The following is an 11,009-nucleotide window of genomic DNA, read 5'->3' as shown; positions in this document are numbered from 1 at the left end:
GAGAATCTCAGAAAGTCATAATGTTGGACGCGACAGGCATCACGCTGCCCATATATTCATGGAGCAGAGCTACCTAAACATCCTTCTCCATTATGTCTGCAAAATCATATGCTTGCCACAGCTCTTTAAAATTACCAGTCAAATTGCATACAGAATGGACAACAATGGCATGCAAGTGATACCGTGGCTCCATGGCCTCCTTGGATAGACAGTAGCTTTACCTGATCGATTAGGACTGAACAGTAAAACTACTCTACTTTCCCTCCAAATAAATGGGGGTTGGGCATAACCACAAGATAAAAGTTTCAACAAAACAGGAGAATACATTGTAACCAGACATGCAGAGGTGAAACAAGGACGATGCAAGGCATTCAAATATAGGAAGTGATGATATATACAGGGGAAACAGTATACTATTATTTTTAGACTATGTACAATCTGAACAAGGATAGCTCTAGTCGTGTTCGATCCTTCTCTCCTAGGACACAATTTGTATGGGGAAAAAGGATCTCTGTGTCCAGCTTTGATCGTGCCCTATTACTTTGCACATCTAATACGTGCCAGCAACACGAAGCAGGTCAAAACTTATTTACATTACAGTCCAACAGTTCCCATCAAGACAATACGCTATATAGCATACTTGTTTTCGACGGAAGGCAAATGATAGCCGGTTTACTCCAGGATTAAAAAAAAATCCTGAAACAGGTAACAGAAACATCAGTTTTTACTAGTGGGTCATACAAGGAATAAACAAACCCAATAGCTGACTCACATTAAACATGCTTTGGAATCTCCATGACATAAATTTTCTTCCATGAAGTAAGCACTTGATACATAATCACTCGGAGTAGGGTAAACTGAGATGCTGCCAAGACATTTGAAACATATTTACTCAAAATAATCCAGTTTGAACTCTGCCCTCCTCTTGTAATCACTATATTGGATCTGGGAACACTTACATGACCCCTTTATGGCTTCCGAACCTTTACTTCACATTCATTGCAGCGGCCATTTTCCTCAACCTTTGAGATATATCAGTGAAGGACGGTCTCTCAGCTGGATCACTGGACCAACAGCTTTCCATCAACCCCTTCCACTCAGGATCACACCACGAAGGGATTTGAGGACGTAGGGAATCGTTTACAATGCCCCCTAGAAAAATGCATTGCAATGAAATCACTTCTCTGACATAATAGCAAGCCTCGGCGATATATTTATGACAAAGATTCAAAAAACTCAACATAAATCCCCTATCTGTATTATATCTGTACTGAACATGACGCAGCACAATGTAGGGCAAATCCACAGCTACCAAATTGTCATTGGCTTGTCCAATGTTACTATGCAAAGAGAGAAAAAGTCATGCTATCACAGGAAAATCCAAAAAAGAAAACAAATTCTGCAAGTGCAACTACATAACTACACCATACACATTGTCAAATCCTTGAACCTTCATCATCATTGCAGTTGCAATAACCCGATTCAAGGTACAGCGCCAACTACATTAATCTGGCTTTGTATTGAAGTCCACTATTTAATTATATGTCCCACCTTCACTACTCTAGACATCTGGGGACTTACAACTGACCCATTTATATGTCCACTATACATCCCACCTTCTTTTTTATTAGCTTGGCCTTATTTATTCTTTCAAAGCTGCATCCAAATCCAAACGCAAGTAAATTCTAGAAGATAACTTTCACTGAACATCTGTTCACAGTTCTGAAGTCCACAAATTATTATAACTAAGATATACCAAAACATAATGTCGAAACGTGGTGGAAAGTGTCATAACAGATCAAGGCATAGCATTCTACATTACTATAGGGAACTTGACATTACCAATAATTCCAGCAGCACGCATATCAGAGTATGGCTCTTCCCCAGTAAGCAGCTCCCACATGACAATTCCAAACGAATAGACGTCGATCTACAAGATACATAAAAATAGTTTTTTTCAGAATACAAAAAAGTGGGGCATTGTTTAATATGGTCTAATTAATGTACTTACAAGACAAAGCAGTCTTACCTTCTCTGACACCATATTACTTTTCCCACTCAGAAGCTCTGGTGCCATCCATGGTAAGGTTCCTCTAACACCACCAGATACCAAAGTATGTTGTTTAACCTTAGATAGTCCGAGATCACCGATCTGATCAGAAAGTATTTGAGTTGGGGAAAAGTCAGGAGAAGATATCCACCATTGCCACAAGAATTCCCCAGAAAGATAAAGCAGTAAAGGGAAAGGCTGGGGAAGGGATCAAACCTTGCAGATTGGTCGCTGCGGATCCCTCATGTTCACCAGTAGATTCTCACACTTCAGGTCAAAATGGACTATATTCTTCCCGTGCAAATACTCCATGCCAAATGCAGCATCCATGGCTAATATTACTCTCTTCCGACGATCTATTGTCCTGCACAAGTGCTTTATTTTAGAGTTTGATAAAGGAGAAATAAAAGATCAAATATATTCTTATTTCTTGAATTAAGAAATCTAGTACCTGTCTTTTTTCCTCAGGAACTGTTTGAGAGACCCATTGACCATAAACTCAGTAACAGTTGCTAAGCTTCCATCTGGACCATCACGAACTACACCATAAAATGAAACCACATTTGGATGATGAAGTGAGCTTAGGATCAGAGCTTCTTTCCAGAAATCCGCAATCTGCAAAAATTAGATAAAGCTGAACTATAATCATTTTGCACAGAAGCATAAGTTCAAATTTACTTTCTCCTCAGCCTAGTTGAATAACTCAAAATATTGTTCAGAATACTGTCAAGGACTTTGATGAACCAGTAATGTAAGGTCAGTGCAAACATTTGAAAGCACAAAATCTAAATTTGAGGGACCTATCAACAAAGCAAATTAAACGTACCAAACGCTCTCTCTCAGATGGTCTTCCAGCAAAGCAACTTGCTTTTATTCTTTTAATAGCAACATCACATCCCCTCCATTTACCATGATAGACCGCCCCATAAGTACCTGAACCCAGCTCTCTAATTTCCTCCAAATCATCATTTTGTATAGTCTGCATGATCCATACAGATTATAAATGCAACATAAGGTAAAATTCAAACAGTACTACACAAAAAGAGATCACCAAACATACCTGTAGTCCTTTTGACAAAGCTTCAGCTTCAGCAGTTGTGGACTCAATCTTGGAGCTCTTCTGCCGATCAAGGCTTCCTTGCAAATCAGAGTCCTGATTTGCATCGGTATTCTGCAAAACAAAACGATTTGAGTGGAGACCATTTGTAGTTTAGTAGTTATAATACTCAACCTTGAAGCATTACTTACACCAGCAGTTGCCTCATCCAACTTCTTTCCATTATCGTCATCATCAGGAACAGGTGAAACAGCAGCATTAGCATCTGATTGGGCTATTTGTGTCTCAGCAGCATCTTCCAGTGCTGCCTTTTTAACAGAGGCAATTAATTCAGGAAGGAAATTCAATCTATCCTCTGAAATATCCCCACATTCCTGCAGTGCTGTAGCCCCAGCTTCATGTTGCTTTTGCCTGCTTTCATGTTTGGTTGGCTTCTCCTGCTTAGGATCGACTTCATGTACAGCTCCAACATGGTGGGGTAAGGTACTTGGTTCATTCACAGCATGCAAAGGAGTTGTTTCATTCACATTTCGAGTAGAGTTAACATCATCCGGACCTTCAAGTTTCTTCATTGTGTTTGCATCCAACCTGGATAATTGATCAGTGAGGGGCAATGCAGAAACAGCTACTTTGCTATCAGCCGGCATGGGTTCAGGGTATGCTCTTTCAGGATGAACCTCCCACAATGGAGCTCCAGGTTGATGCTGGATTGATCCAGGAGCAATAAAAGGCTGAACATACTGAGCAGCAGTTGGATTAGACCTAGGACCTAAAGCACTAGTGTTTTCCATGGCAGCAGGAACATCATGCCCAACAACTCTATATGGTATGTTGCCATTGGGAGGAGTCCATGGGTTTGGCATTCGATCATATCCAGGTAGACCTGGTATCCTGGGACTGACATCACCTGTATTTCTAACAAAGTTCATGTTAATGCTCCCATTTGGTATTGGCAGGTGTGGGGAATCATATGGTGAGGCAGTGTGAACAGGGCTGTTCGCTCTCCTCCTCAGAGACTGAATGGGTGGCAAATTCTGCTGCATTTGGTAAAAGGAATCTGCACCATAGGCCGAAGAGTGGTTGTAATGCTGACCAGGGGATTCTTCAAACCCTGCTGGCTGCACATACGACCCACTGCCTCCAACTTGTTGGTTGTGATACGTGTCATTTATGAGCTCACTGCTACCATGAAAATAGTGAGGACTTTCATGGCTAGAACGACCAAGAGATGCTGAATGCATTTCATATACTTTGTTTGGTGCAAATGCTGAATTTACAGAGTTGGCATCGACAATGTATGGCTCGATCACTCTACCATTAGCAGGATGATGCAGCCTTGGATCCTCATACCGCTGATGACTTTGGTTGGTATGCGCATGCCAGACTCTATCGTGAGGATGTGACTCATTATAAAACACGGAAGGATGACCATCATTTTGCTCTTTAACATAAACACCATTTTCCAATCTAACATCTTGACCTCCCACATAATGCTCACCAGGGCGGCAGTAATCTGAACAAGAACTAGCATGGTGACTTGGATAATCATTAATCATGCTTGCTTGGTCAAAATGTTGTTGGACTGGCCGAGTCCAACGAGGATTCATATAGATAGGATCACTCACTGAACCTTGACCCTTCTGGAATGGTGAACGGCAGTGATCACATCCACTGTTCCCATCCAAAAAATTGTTGGACCGGCTCAAATTACCAGGAAAGCCTGCATTTTGCTGAATTACAGCACCAGGTGGAAGCCAGACTAAATTATCCATATGTGATGGTGACTGGGCCTCATAATGCCGATATTTTGGTGACTGCCTTACAAAGTCGTCAGGAATCCTCTCATCAAAATCCTCCGCTCCTACTTGGAACCTTGCAGATGATGGTGAAATTGGAAAATCCCTTGGATCATGCACTCCGTACTGGCCTGGTGAGACATATGCAGGGCTCCAAGGGGAATCCATCTCTCCATACCTCTGACTATGTGATGGACGAGGGACATTCAAATGTCTCAAGCCAGCAAAATCTGGAATTCCTGAATCATTGCCTCCAATGCCAAAAAGCTGCTCCACAGATACAGGGGAGGAAGGTGACCTAACATCACCAAGGCTGTTGAGCGCATCTACATACCTCCTCTCTGTTTCCCTGCTCGTCTACATTGTAATGCACGGCCACTGATGCAGCATCATCATCCAAATGCTGAGAAAATAAGAAGATCCTGAGCCGAGTGAACGCCTCCCCTGTGGCAATGACCTTGTCATACTCCTCCATCATGTTCACCACATCGTCGTCGTTCACAACCGAGACCAGCGCATCCAGATCCTCATCAGGTTGCTGGTATTTGATGATGTCAGCATCCTTGTAGAGCTCTCTCATCCGTGCAGCTAGGTCAGCATATGATATGTCACGCGGCAACATGACAATCCTTGTCTCACCGCCAACATATCGAAGACAAGCCATCGAGTGGTCGGGGAAGGATACTGCCTCCAAAGCTGCAGAGGAACTTGGCCATGCGTGGTGCCCCCTCAGCCTCAGAGCCGACCGGGGCTGCGGCAGAGGGCGCCATACTTGTGTGAGACTGAAACCAAGTTGAAGTGAATAGGTTCACTTGATCAGCACTGAGTCCTGAGTATATCAGACAACTGAAATCCAGCAAGTCCTATGCGCACCACCAATTAGTCACTTCCTGTTGAAAGGGGGCAAAGAAACAGTTATTAATGCATTAAAGGAAGGCAGGAAAAAAGTGAAGTGTGCATCTCCATCACACAGGTAAGTGATCTACACGAAGCTCCGTTACCAAATCACACAGTTATTACCACATATATAGGAGTACTTTATTTTGCACACGAAGTCCATCCAATAGCACCTCAGAAAAATCCTACCGCTACCGGAGACCCAGTTCTCCAACGATTTTCCAAAAAAACAAGGACCACCAAAAATAAAGGATTCAAAAAAAACAAATGCAGAGGTCATCTGCTGTCGAGAAGGGAAAGCCCACACCTTTGATCCCACACAGGTTGGGCCTTCACTGATCACAAATAATGACCTAAGTTCCAACAACAATCCAGATACGTAAGAAACGAAGCTGATGCATGATGAACAAAACAACTTTCCATGACAAGGGCCAAGCAAGGCTAACGCACGAGTGCTGAAATCAAAGGCTTGCGATCCGACTCCCAAAATAATCATGGAATGAGCTTCAGCAATCTTCGCTGGAGCACCTCGAGCGGAGCTGCGGAACCGCATGCCACGACTCCCACGAATCTCGACCCACCCCCTCCCGCTAAAATCTCGAACCGCCACCCGGTACCAAAAGCAACCCCTCCTGAATTCCCCCGGAGTAAGGGGAAGGGCCAAAACGAACGAACGAACAGACGCGGAAGAAGAACAAAACAAAAGGACTGATGAGCATGAAACAATTCAGAGAATCCACGCGAGAGAGATAGAGCACCTGGCGGCGATCCGGGGCCACGCGAGCACGAGCAGCCAATTGCGGCCGCCGGGTGGCGGACGAGGCTGCGGAGGAGGAGAGAAGAGAGACGGAGGAGGAGGAGTCGAGAAGGATTTGAGGTGGGGAAGGCGAGGATTGGGGGGGTGTGGGCGGGCTCTGGCTGGGGTGTGGTGCGGGGGTGCGCGCGCGCGCCCGGATATTCCCCTCCTCGGGGGGGCCAGGGATCATGTCACGCGGGGCTCCAGGTCCAGGGCGAGGAAGGCCGCCGCCATTGGGCGCTGGGGCTCGTCGGCGCCGGTTTGGGGGCGGGAGGCGGTGCGCGCGGTGTCGGGTGGGGTCGACAGAGGTGGGGGAGGGTGGCAGTGGCTGGGAGGACACGCGGCTTTCCTTTCTGTTAGGCTGCTCCCGATTTTATCTCCCGACGCCGGGGGGTTCGTGCGGCTCGGCTCGGCTGGTCGCTTGCCTGGGCGGCTGGGTACTACGGCGGCACACGCACGCGTATGGAACCAGTCACGTACGCCGATGCCCATGCGTCGTCACGACTGAGTCAAGTGTCTCACTGTGTTTATACTCTCTAGTAGTTAGCCATATGACTCACAGCGCCTATCTAGTGTATCTAGATTGATTGTGCATCCACATATTAATAGATAATGTATAATGCGTCGTGTTAACTGGATATCTTATATGAATAGGTGCTACAAATCGCTAGCGAGCTGTTGATGCTGATAGCTTATATGTATAGATAAAGTTCTAATGGAGTGTAAGATTATTATAAGAAATATATATAGATATAGATAGGTAGATATAAATCCATTATCCATGGTTCATTACTCTATTTGCTTAAGCTTAATTAATAGGCATGATGTGTTTCATTAGGACATGATTCTTTAACCAACAATTGTTCTAGCCATATGTTGTTTGTTATTTACTCTTTCTCCGTCCTACAAGGTATCCAATTGATTTTTAGATAAAACAAGGAGTCTGACAAAAGACTATCTCACCCCTTACTATTAGGATAGTGAGAGTAGTCTTTTTTTCTTTTTTTCTTTTTTTCTTTTTGCTTAAATACTGGCTTGCTGTTTTGGGTGACCCAATGTACCTTGTATTTTTAGTTCAAATTTTGAAATATGGATCCCTTATATCTTAGGGCGGAGTGAGTATGTGATACAAAATTGTAATCATAGGTAAGTTGACACTAACAATAAAATCATGCATTAATAAAAGAAATATTAATGGTCGTCAAATGCTTGTTCTCACAAAATGGAGGCCTATCTCAGTCCGGCCAAAAACAAATTTGTGACATGAAAATAGATTGGAAGATTCCTTTCCATGTTTCATGGAATGCTATTGATACTTTTGATTATAATTAAAGATATATAATATCTAACAGAAGGTGACATAAGTCCCTATAGGATGGCGCACTCAAAGTCAAGGATACCATAAGATGTGCTTGAAATATACCCCTATGACTACTCATCACAAAGAAAAAAGCAAATATGATACCAAATATGCCCAGCGATGCTAAAGAGAGCGTACAAACGTCAGTAATATGCTCTTAGTGAAGAATCAAAACCATATGTGATAGTGTTATATATGGAACCCGTAGTAACGTGCCACGATGCGTCATTATTATTGAGTTTGCATTGGAGTGTTTGACGGACTATATATTGTCGTTGGACTTGCTCACATCGTCTATTTAATCCTCGTACGCTATCCAGCTAATAGATTTAAAATATATGACTCGGAAATGAGACCGGGAGGTGTAGCATCAACGTTTTCAGCTACCTATCTCTTTTTCCATATCTCTTTGAATACTTGGAAATCAGACCGGGAGTACTGCTTAATATCATTGGATCAATTTTTAAGATACACACTTTCTTCATTCCAAATTGTAAGGACGTACTTGTTTGATGTGGCTCTAGCTTCGACAATAGTTTCAGCAGAGGAGCCATACCATACACACGAAGAGAACGCTAGGTTTCTTTTTTTGTGTAATTAAGAGAAGCCCGAGCCGTTTATATATAGTGTGCAGAGGAGGAACTAATTTTTGAGACTTCTCCGGCTTCGGCACCGGCTCTAGCGGAGAAGCGCTAAGTAGTTTAGACATAATGTGTATTTAGATGCATACGAAAAACTATGCATCTAGAAAAGTTAAAACGACTTATAATGGTGAGATGTGCATAAAGCACTAAGTCATTTAGGCATAATGTGCATCTAAATACATAGCAAAAGTTATATATCCAGAAAAGGTTTAAACCAATTATAATTCAGACAGATGAAGTGTACTTGATTCAATACCTAAAATATAAGTTCTACCAAATGCATCGGCAACAAATTTATGATATACGTTCAATATACAACTTCTTAATTCATTCTTAATGCAACACACTTTGCACCTATATTGGAGCACTCCCTACATCGACTCTAGTTAAGATGGATGGACAACACAGTCCTTTTACCCTCTTGCACCCAGATCCAACTAAACTTTGTATTTGACTAGGATTGAATAGTACTTCTGAAAAAGCTTTTCACAAGTCATTGTAGGTCAGCGCTAGCTCAACGTTATCGCAGATATGCTCCACATATTCTGCACGAAAAACTGGCACGCAAAGGCCAAAGGTGACACCAATAGGTACTTGCAATAATGCAAAAGAGCAGACAAACGTCAGTGCTGTGCTCTAAAGGAGAAGAATCAAAACCATATATATGTACCAGAATTCTGGAAAACCAAACATAGCCAAGAATATATTCCTGATCGAGGATCGGCGTTAAGAGACGTGAGCAGGCTATTCTCGCAAACAAGAAAAAGAGAAGGGGATGTGAGCAGGCTAGCACACTGGCTAGTACGTAGCGCTACCACTTAATTAGTTAGGTTTGTGCCGAAAAGGGTAGGAAATTAAAATAAAATTCTAGGCCATGCATGATATAAAAGGTGGTCGAGCCTGTTGCCATTTTGTCGTACATTGCGTGGCGCCAGGGGCAGATGACGTTGAATAAAACTCCGTCCTTTAACGACAGAACGATAGGGAATGAAGTTAACAAGGTCTAATCTAGTGGACTAGTGGAGCTTGCATGTATCTGCATGAGTCGCCCAGCGAGGCAGTGACGTGCTGCTTGTGCAGGCCGGATAAGATGGATGAGCTATTTTTGTAATTGGCACTTTGCGGTAGCATGTTTATATACATCACGGCTCGGGGTGCCCTGTCATATACATGACACATAGGCCGTGTTTGGCTGGGCTCCGCCCGCGGTGCTCCGTTGTGGGAGCCGGAGCCGGAGCTGCGAAGCCACAAATCCGGGCTCCTCCTCCGTAAGTACAAAAGGGCTTCGGCTGATCGACGGGCAGAAGTGGCTCCGCCGGAGCCGGAGCCCGGCCAAACACGGCCATAGACGCACTAGATCAGGATGCTCCGTCACACTCCCCTAAAACTGCACTGTTCACATTATCGTCAGTAGGGACTAGTGGGGATAATCGTCGCCCGGATTTATATTAATAAAGAACACTACTCTAAAAGCCCATTACGTACGTTTTTGCCTTTGCTGCCTTGGTCTACCTTGGTGCCGTAAAACGTGAAGAGTCCTAAACTCAGCAAGCAATGCAGCTAGGTCGCTAGCACATTCCACCTTGTACGCCTTCCGTCGACTCGACCCCGCCGACCGATCGTCGACACGTACTCCCTACACCCCCAATCATTCCGTGTATGTTTTCTCGCAAAAGGAAAAAAAAAATCATTCCGTGTATGTTCACCGGTCTACGTCACACGGTACAAGGATTAATGGCACGTACATCAAGGTGGCCATCAGGATTGCTATATGCGTGCCTGTATCAGCATCAGCCGCCCCCGCCCCTCATCAAGGAAAGAAGAAAAAAAAAACCGACGCCACGCAGCCATTGCCGCCGGCGGTTGCTTTCTCGCCGCGGCTCTCGCGTCCCGCGCACAAAAACAGGGCAGCACGCGACAAAAACAAAAACAAAACGCCGTCCCCGGGGATCGGATTGCATCTCCGGATCCAATCCAATCACTCCTCCCCCAACGGCCGGTCCGCGGGCGCGTCCCGCCATACCCCTTGCGCGTTCGGGCGCCAGCCGAACCAAGCCAACCGTGGCCATGCGTGCGTGTGGTGTGGCTCTCCCCGCGCGGCGCAGCATCCGCGTGTGGCCCCTAGTTGCCTTCGCGGAGCCGCAAGCTGATGCTAGGCGGGGAAGGCAGGCGCCGTTGGCGCCGCACGCGCACGCCCGAGGTCACGGAAATCGTGCGGGGCGGGGAGCCGGGGACTATTCGCACAGGTAGGGCCGCAGGGCCAGCAGTGCAGCACGGGACGACGGCCGGGCACCGCACCACCACCACATGGTGACATGGGCACATGCGGCCTGCGCGGCCTCCGGGCGCTCGGCTCGTTCCAGTTCTGGCTTCCTTGCTGTGCCTGTGCTGGTGCCGGGCGGTCGCGTC

The 11,009-nt window shown here is 45.1% G+C and overlaps 1 pseudogene; it reads right to left on the bottom strand.

Annotated features, from left to right (window-relative positions):
* Positions 1 to 366: 366 nt before the first annotated feature.
* Positions 367 to 6,929, bottom strand: LOC136478220 (uncharacterized; annotated as a pseudogene).
* Between the last annotated feature and the right edge of the window lie 4,080 nt (positions 6,930 to 11,009).

Source organism: Miscanthus floridulus, chromosome 8 (assembly GCF_019320115.1).
Source record: "Miscanthus floridulus cultivar M001 chromosome 8, ASM1932011v1, whole genome shotgun sequence".
In the NCBI taxonomy this organism is placed as follows: Eukaryota; Viridiplantae; Streptophyta; class Magnoliopsida; order Poales; family Poaceae; genus Miscanthus; species Miscanthus floridulus.
This window is presented reverse-complemented; position numbering and strand designations above follow the sequence as displayed.